Source organism: Perca fluviatilis, chromosome 7, assembly GCF_010015445.1.
Source record: "Perca fluviatilis chromosome 7, GENO_Pfluv_1.0, whole genome shotgun sequence".
Taxonomy (NCBI): Eukaryota; Metazoa; Chordata; class Actinopteri; order Perciformes; family Percidae; genus Perca; species Perca fluviatilis.
The window spans coordinates 5,535,094-5,541,551 of NC_053118.1; the positions used below are offsets into that span (position 1 = coordinate 5,535,094).

Here is a 6,458-nt window from a genome sequence, read left to right on the forward strand (position 1 = left end):
TATTTCTCTGCTGTGATCTGGCCATGGTCTCTGACCCATGCTTATTCATTGGGATTCTCTGCTACATGGCCCTGGCCTTGGGTCTCTCTGACCATCGATCATTCAGTGGTGTTCTGCTACAGCGGCTCTGACCAGTTCTCTCTGACCATCGTTATTCAGTGGTGTTCTGCTACCCAGCTCCTGACCTTGGTCTCTCTGACCCATCGTTATTCAGTGGTGTTTCTCTGCTACAGTGGCCTTGGTCTCTCTGATATCGTTTATTCAATTGGTATTTCTCTCTGCTACCTTGGCTCTGGCCTTGGTCTCTGTGACCCTACCTTGTCCATGGGATTCTCTGCTACAGCGGCCCTGGCCTTCAGTTCTCCTCCTGACCCTATCGTTATTCAGTGGTGTTCTCTGCTACAGCTGACTCTGACCAGGGTCTCTCATTATCGTTATTCAGTGGTATTTTCTACTACCCTGGCTCTGGCCTTGAGGTCTCTCTGACCCATCTGATTATTCAATTAGTATTTCTCTGCTACCCTTGGCTCTGGCCCTCGGGTCTCTCCTGACCATACCTTATTCCATGGTATTTCTCTGCTGCACGGCTCTGGCCTTCGGGTCTCTCCCTGACCCATACGGTATTCAGTGGTGTTCTCTGCTACAGCTGTGGCCTTGGTCTCTCTGACCCTTCACGTTATTCAGTGGTATTTCTCTGCTACAGCGGCTCTGGCCCTTCGGTCTCTGTGACCCATGCTTATTCCATGGTGTTCTCTGCTACAGCGGCTCTGGCCTTGGTTCTCTCTGACCCATCTGATTGATTCAGTGGGCCATTTCTCTGCTACCGGTCTGACGCCGGTTATACTCCTGACCTATCGTTATTCAATGGTATTTCTCTGCTACGCGGCTCTGGCCTTCAGATTCTCTGTGATACCTTATTCCGTGGTATTTCTCTGCTACGGCGGCTCTGTGCTTCAGTTCTCTAGCGATTATACCTTTATTCCGTGGTATTTCTCTGCTACGATACAATATCGGATCGATATCGATTCGGTCGATATCGGTCCTCTGACCATCACGTTATTCAGTGGTATTTCTCTGCTACGCGGCTCTGACGCCGGATACGGTATCGTTTATTCAATGGGTATATCTGCTATCGCGGCTCACGGCCAGTTCTCTGTGATTGTACCTTATCCGTGGTATTTCCTCTGCTACCGGCGTCTGACCGGGTCTCTCTGACCCATACGATTCAGGTGGTATTTCCTCTGCTACAGCGGCTGTGACCGGTCTCTGACCATACCTTATTCAATTAATTTCTCTGCTATGCGGGTCTGACCTTGGATTCTCTGATTATACCTTATTCCGTCAGATTTTCTGTATACATGACTCTGGCCAGTTCTCTGTGATTATACCTTATTCCGTGGTGTTTCTCTGCTACCGGTCTCTGTGATTATGGGTTATTCAATTGGTGAATTCTCTACTACGGCTCTACTATCGGTCTCGACCCATCGTTCAATTGGTGTTCTCTGCTGGCTCTGACCGGATTGTCTCCCTGACCTATCACGGTGGTATTTCCTCTGCTACAATGATATTGACCAGTTCTCTCGATTATACCTTATTCAATTAATTTCTCTGCTATGGCTCTGACCGGGTCTCTGATATTACCTTATTCGATGGTATTTTCTATATACGATCTGGCTATTCAGGTCTCTGTGATTATGCTTATTCAAATTGAATTTTCTGCTCTGATATTCGGATTCTCTGGCGATTATCTGATTCGGTTGATTTCTCTACTATCTGATTCGGTTCTCTCTGACCCGTTATTCAATGGTCATATCTGATATGGTCTCTCTGATATCGTTATTCAATGTTATTTCTCTTCACCGCTATAATGGGTCTCTGTGATATTATTCCATAATTTCTATGCAGATGCTTAGCATAATTCATCTTCTCATCATGCGACCATCTGCTATTTACATAATGTGCCAGGCAGAGAGAAAAGCAGAGATTGTCGTTACCAGCGTTATTCTTGGGGTTATACAAAGCATTACCTTTTTCTGACAATATTTGATCGTAACCAATGCTTCCTAGTTTTCGACGTCTCCCGACACCCCCTCCCGACATATTGCGCGCTATTGTCACAATTAATTCTAAAGAGTCATCGGTCAGTGAATTATCGTTACTCTGCATTGCTTGTGCGACTTGCTCCAGAAATGTGTCTGTGTTATAGCCATCGCCTGAGTTCAACATTGTTTGATAGGGACATTTACGGCTGGCCCCCTTAACTCAACATTTAAAACGCTGTCCTGTGTTGCATTGCCCAAAGCCCTCGCTATTAAATCTGTTAAGGTGCTATACACCCTTTCAGGAACACTACCGATATCAGTCAAATCAATATTTCGCAGGTCGACATCTTGACGAAATTCAGCAGCATTAAAAAGGGGTATCTGTCTGGATGCTATTTCGGATGTTACCTTAGAAACGCGCCCCGCACCACACTGCACACCACCCTGAGGATTTTCTGTGGGTGATGGAGGGGTACTATAAGCGCTTGTGGACGGTTGGGGACCGGTCTGTTCATCTGTACAGGATCGTTTTGACGGCTGAACACTCGGAAAACATGCAGGTCTCTTATTACTCTGATCTATGTCTGGGGGGTCTGTATTTGATGATTGTGTAGCGTCTGTATTGGACGGTGTATTGCTGGAATACACGCCTGAAGGACCATTATGTGACAACTCGTTCAGGGACGGACTATCTAATTCTTGTGTTTTCTCACTGTTGCTTTCACTCAGCTTAGCACTAGGCATAGATTGGGCCCAGGCTTCGATATTTTGGCATGTATAGCAATACAACCGTGCAAAATCCCTGAGGATTGCTTTACTGCTCTTGTGTAATCGTCCTCGATGGCCATTCTAGTTCCTCGTCACTACTATCGTCACACACACCTAAGGGTTCGTTATTTTGTTTTTTTGGGTGGCGGTGGCATTTTCTTTTTAATTTTTTTAAATTTTTTTATATTGTACACAAACTATAGCCTGTTTTTTTTACTGTGGGGCATATTCATAGCCTTTTTAAGGCATACTATCATAGGTACAATCAGCGTATTGAGAGAGCTGACCTGATTGGCTAGCGTGGTGCCAAAACCTGTGACCAAATCAACCAAATGCGTGTTAGCTCTGACCTGGCTGGCCAGCGTTGTTCAAGTCTGTGACCAAACCAGTCAATTGTGTGTTAGCTGTTTGCAAGACATCTAATTTATTCATAAGAGCATCGTTTTGTTTTCGTACCGGGCTAATTCTGATTGTATTTGTTTATAATTGCCATCTGACGCAGGTTGTTGAGGTGTAGTGTTGACACAATACTCAAAAAGCTCTTCACCCTGAAGCAATGTCACCTGCTCAGGACCTCCTAGTGCCCCACAGTGTTCAAACTGGTTGTAAGTATTATAATTAGGCACTGCTGGCTTATCAAGGAATGGAACGTTAACCTCTAATACATTTACAGGATTGGTTACTGATGTATTCCCCTGTTACACTTTTTAATGTGACCACGTATGACAGAGGTGTGTGGTATACAGCTGACATAGTCGGATCCTTCCTCTGTGCTATAGATACAGTTAAAGAGGTATGCACCTACATTATATTCAGGGAACACCTGCAAAGATGCCTGACTCGGATTGATGGGCTGTAAGTGGTGTCTCTGCTATTCCGGCGTCTTCAGACCCTTCTGCTGTAGCTAGCCGATTTGGTTGAGGGGGTGTAGGAGCTGCCGCTGTTAGTCCTGTGTCTTCAGACCCTTCTCCGGCTTCTACGGCATGGATTGTCTAGAGGTATAACAACATATTTTTCTGGTTAAATAAAGACACGCGCACAAGACACACACACACACACACACACAACACACACGCACACACAACACAGACACACACCCACACACCTCATCAGATGTCTTTTGTAAAGGGGTGTCCTTTTGTCCCCTCTCAATGGAGTCACTCGTGGGTGGTAGGGCTTTGTGTACTATGTGTGAAATCACACTTAGACGACAACAAATGCAAGGACTCTAAGTCTTCGGTCGTCGTACTTGCTAAAACAAAAGAAATGCCTTTTTAACAATATATACATTTTATTTAAAAAGCTTTTATAACACTATGTAAATATATTCTGCTAGATACAAAGGGTTTCTCACCTCTGCAACTGTGTTAGGATCATAAGATACAGTGGCCGGGTAAGATGAGACCGGACCAAAGGAATGGTTGGCGCTTTTGGGCGGGAAGCCTTTCTGGTATGGCCCAGGCTGTAATAAGCATTAGATTAGAAATTTTTTTTTCTTTTTTTTTTTTTTTTTAAATACAACACTCTATTTTCATGTTTTTCTTTCCAATTCACCTCAATAGATCTCTTCTTAGATCCCTTCTTAGGCTTGTGTAGACATCCGTTTCTGCTCCATGGGGGTGGCTGTGTGAAATCGTCCTGGGGCGTCAAATACAATGAAACTAAGTCTTCCGTAGCCTTTAGTTGCTAAAACAAAGGAAAGGTCTTTTTAACAACATATACATTTTATTTAAAAAGCTTTTATAACACATGTAAATATATTCTGCTAGATACAAAAGGGGTTTCTCACCTCTGCAACTGTGTTAGGATCATAAGATACAGTGGCCGGGGTAAGATGAAACCGGAACAAAGGAATGGTTGCGTCTTTGGGCGGGAAGCCTTTCTGGTATGGCTCAGGCTGTAATAAGCATTAGATTAGATGCATTAGATTATTTTTTTTTATACAACACAGCATTTTACCGTTTTTTCTTTCAACTCACCTCAATAAATTGCTTCTTATGCTTACGATGGTGAACGTTTTTAGGGTAGCAGCTTTCACAGAGAGGTTAGAGAAGCACACGGCCTTTTATCATGGTTGATTTCAGCCCTATGTGCTATCGAGTAGCCATCACCCTTACGGATCCTTTGTTCAGGAACGGATTGTCTAGACACAGAATATATATATATATTAGAGGACTAGAAACACGGTGATAAATTAAATAGTAATAAATATTACAGCCTGAAAGAGATAAATAGCCCCATAAATACCTGTTTCCAACGTTCTTATTCCTTATTAGAAGGACCTTTTGTTTTATGTTCTGGTGTGTTGGGGTCTGTAGGATCGGGCTACACAGCTCTTTTTTAAAAAACAAAAAACAAAAAATTAATGAAAACACAGTACTAAATCAATTAATGCTGTAGTGTATAATATATTTATAGGTTTTTACCTTGTGGTATAAGTGTTTCATCAACTAACACAGCCACATTGTCCCAGCTCTTTGTAAAATCACCTAATGACGCAAACTGCATTATACAACAAAAAAAAAAAACTTTTTAAGTCACAAATGACTGAATGAATTAAACACCTTACAATAAGCTTTTTTTTTAAATTTACTCACCAAACGCAGCCATTTCTGTAGAAACGAATCCTCTTTTCTTCAGAGGTCTTTGTTGAGGAAGCCTGAGAAAACGAGGGAAAATTTTTAGCTAGCACCTTAGCTAAAAACTGCAGGTAAAAAGTGAGCAGTCAGCCTTGAAAACAAGGGGTTTTTAAACACCACAAACCACCCCCTTTATGACGATTTAACACCCACAACAATAGACCTCACATTTACAAGCTAACCACTGGGCTAACACGTGTTTTTTACTATCGTCATATGGTACAACCACGCCCGCATTACCAACACACGGTCAAAAGTTTTAGCTAATTCATGAATGACTGAATGAATTAAATATCTTTGAACATCCTTAAACACAAGAGGTGCTTTTAAATTTACTTACCACTAGTAGGTATTGCTGAAAAAACGAAACACCTGCGTTGCTTTCACCAAGAAGAATTAAAAAGTGAAACTCCAGAGGTTTTTTTTTTTGATGAGGAAAAACGTGGTAGCTATCTAGCTAGCTACCAGACTAGCTAGAAAAAAGCATCTAAAAAAGAGACAGCTAGCATGAAACAAGGGGTTTTAAACAGTGCACTGCTGAAAAAAGGATCCTCTTTTTTTTTTTTTTTTTTCTCAAAAAAAAAAAGAACAACTCACTGGTATTGATTGTGGAAAAACGTGGTAGTAAGCTAGCTAGCTAGCAGAAAAGCTAAAAAGTGTGCAGACCCCCCCCAGGTAGTACGACAGAGTGACCTCATTCGAAGCGGGTGTGAGAGGCCGCCTCAGCTCAAGGCCACAAGACCCTCGTTGCAGGGAGGCGTACGACCGCGACACCGAAGTCATCACATCCGCTAGATGCACTACCATATTCGGCCACTAGATGGCGCTCGCGGGGTGCCGACGTTCGACCGCGACGTCATCACATCCGCTAGATGCGTGCGCAGCTTCGACGATTAGATGCACTAACATATTCAGCCACTAGATGGCGATCGCGAGTAACGACGTGCGGCCGCGCCGTCATCACGCACGCACATATCATCAGTTGGCATGGCAGGTTTGCGTGTGCGTG

General features: G+C 43.2%; 1 long non-coding RNA gene across 1 annotated transcript; it reads right to left on the reverse strand.

Annotated features, from left to right (window-relative positions):
• Nucleotides 1-4,839: 4,839 nt before the first annotated feature.
• On the reverse strand, nt 4,840-5,925 carry LOC120562249. The gene is made up of 5 exons (XR_005639718.1): nt 5,790-5,925; nt 5,408-5,469; nt 5,237-5,312; nt 5,058-5,145; nt 4,840-4,953 (listed from the first exon to the last, which is right to left on the reverse strand). It is a non-coding gene; the product is annotated as an uncharacterized LOC120562249 (long non-coding RNA).
• Between the last annotated feature and the right edge of the window lie 533 nt (nt 5,926-6,458).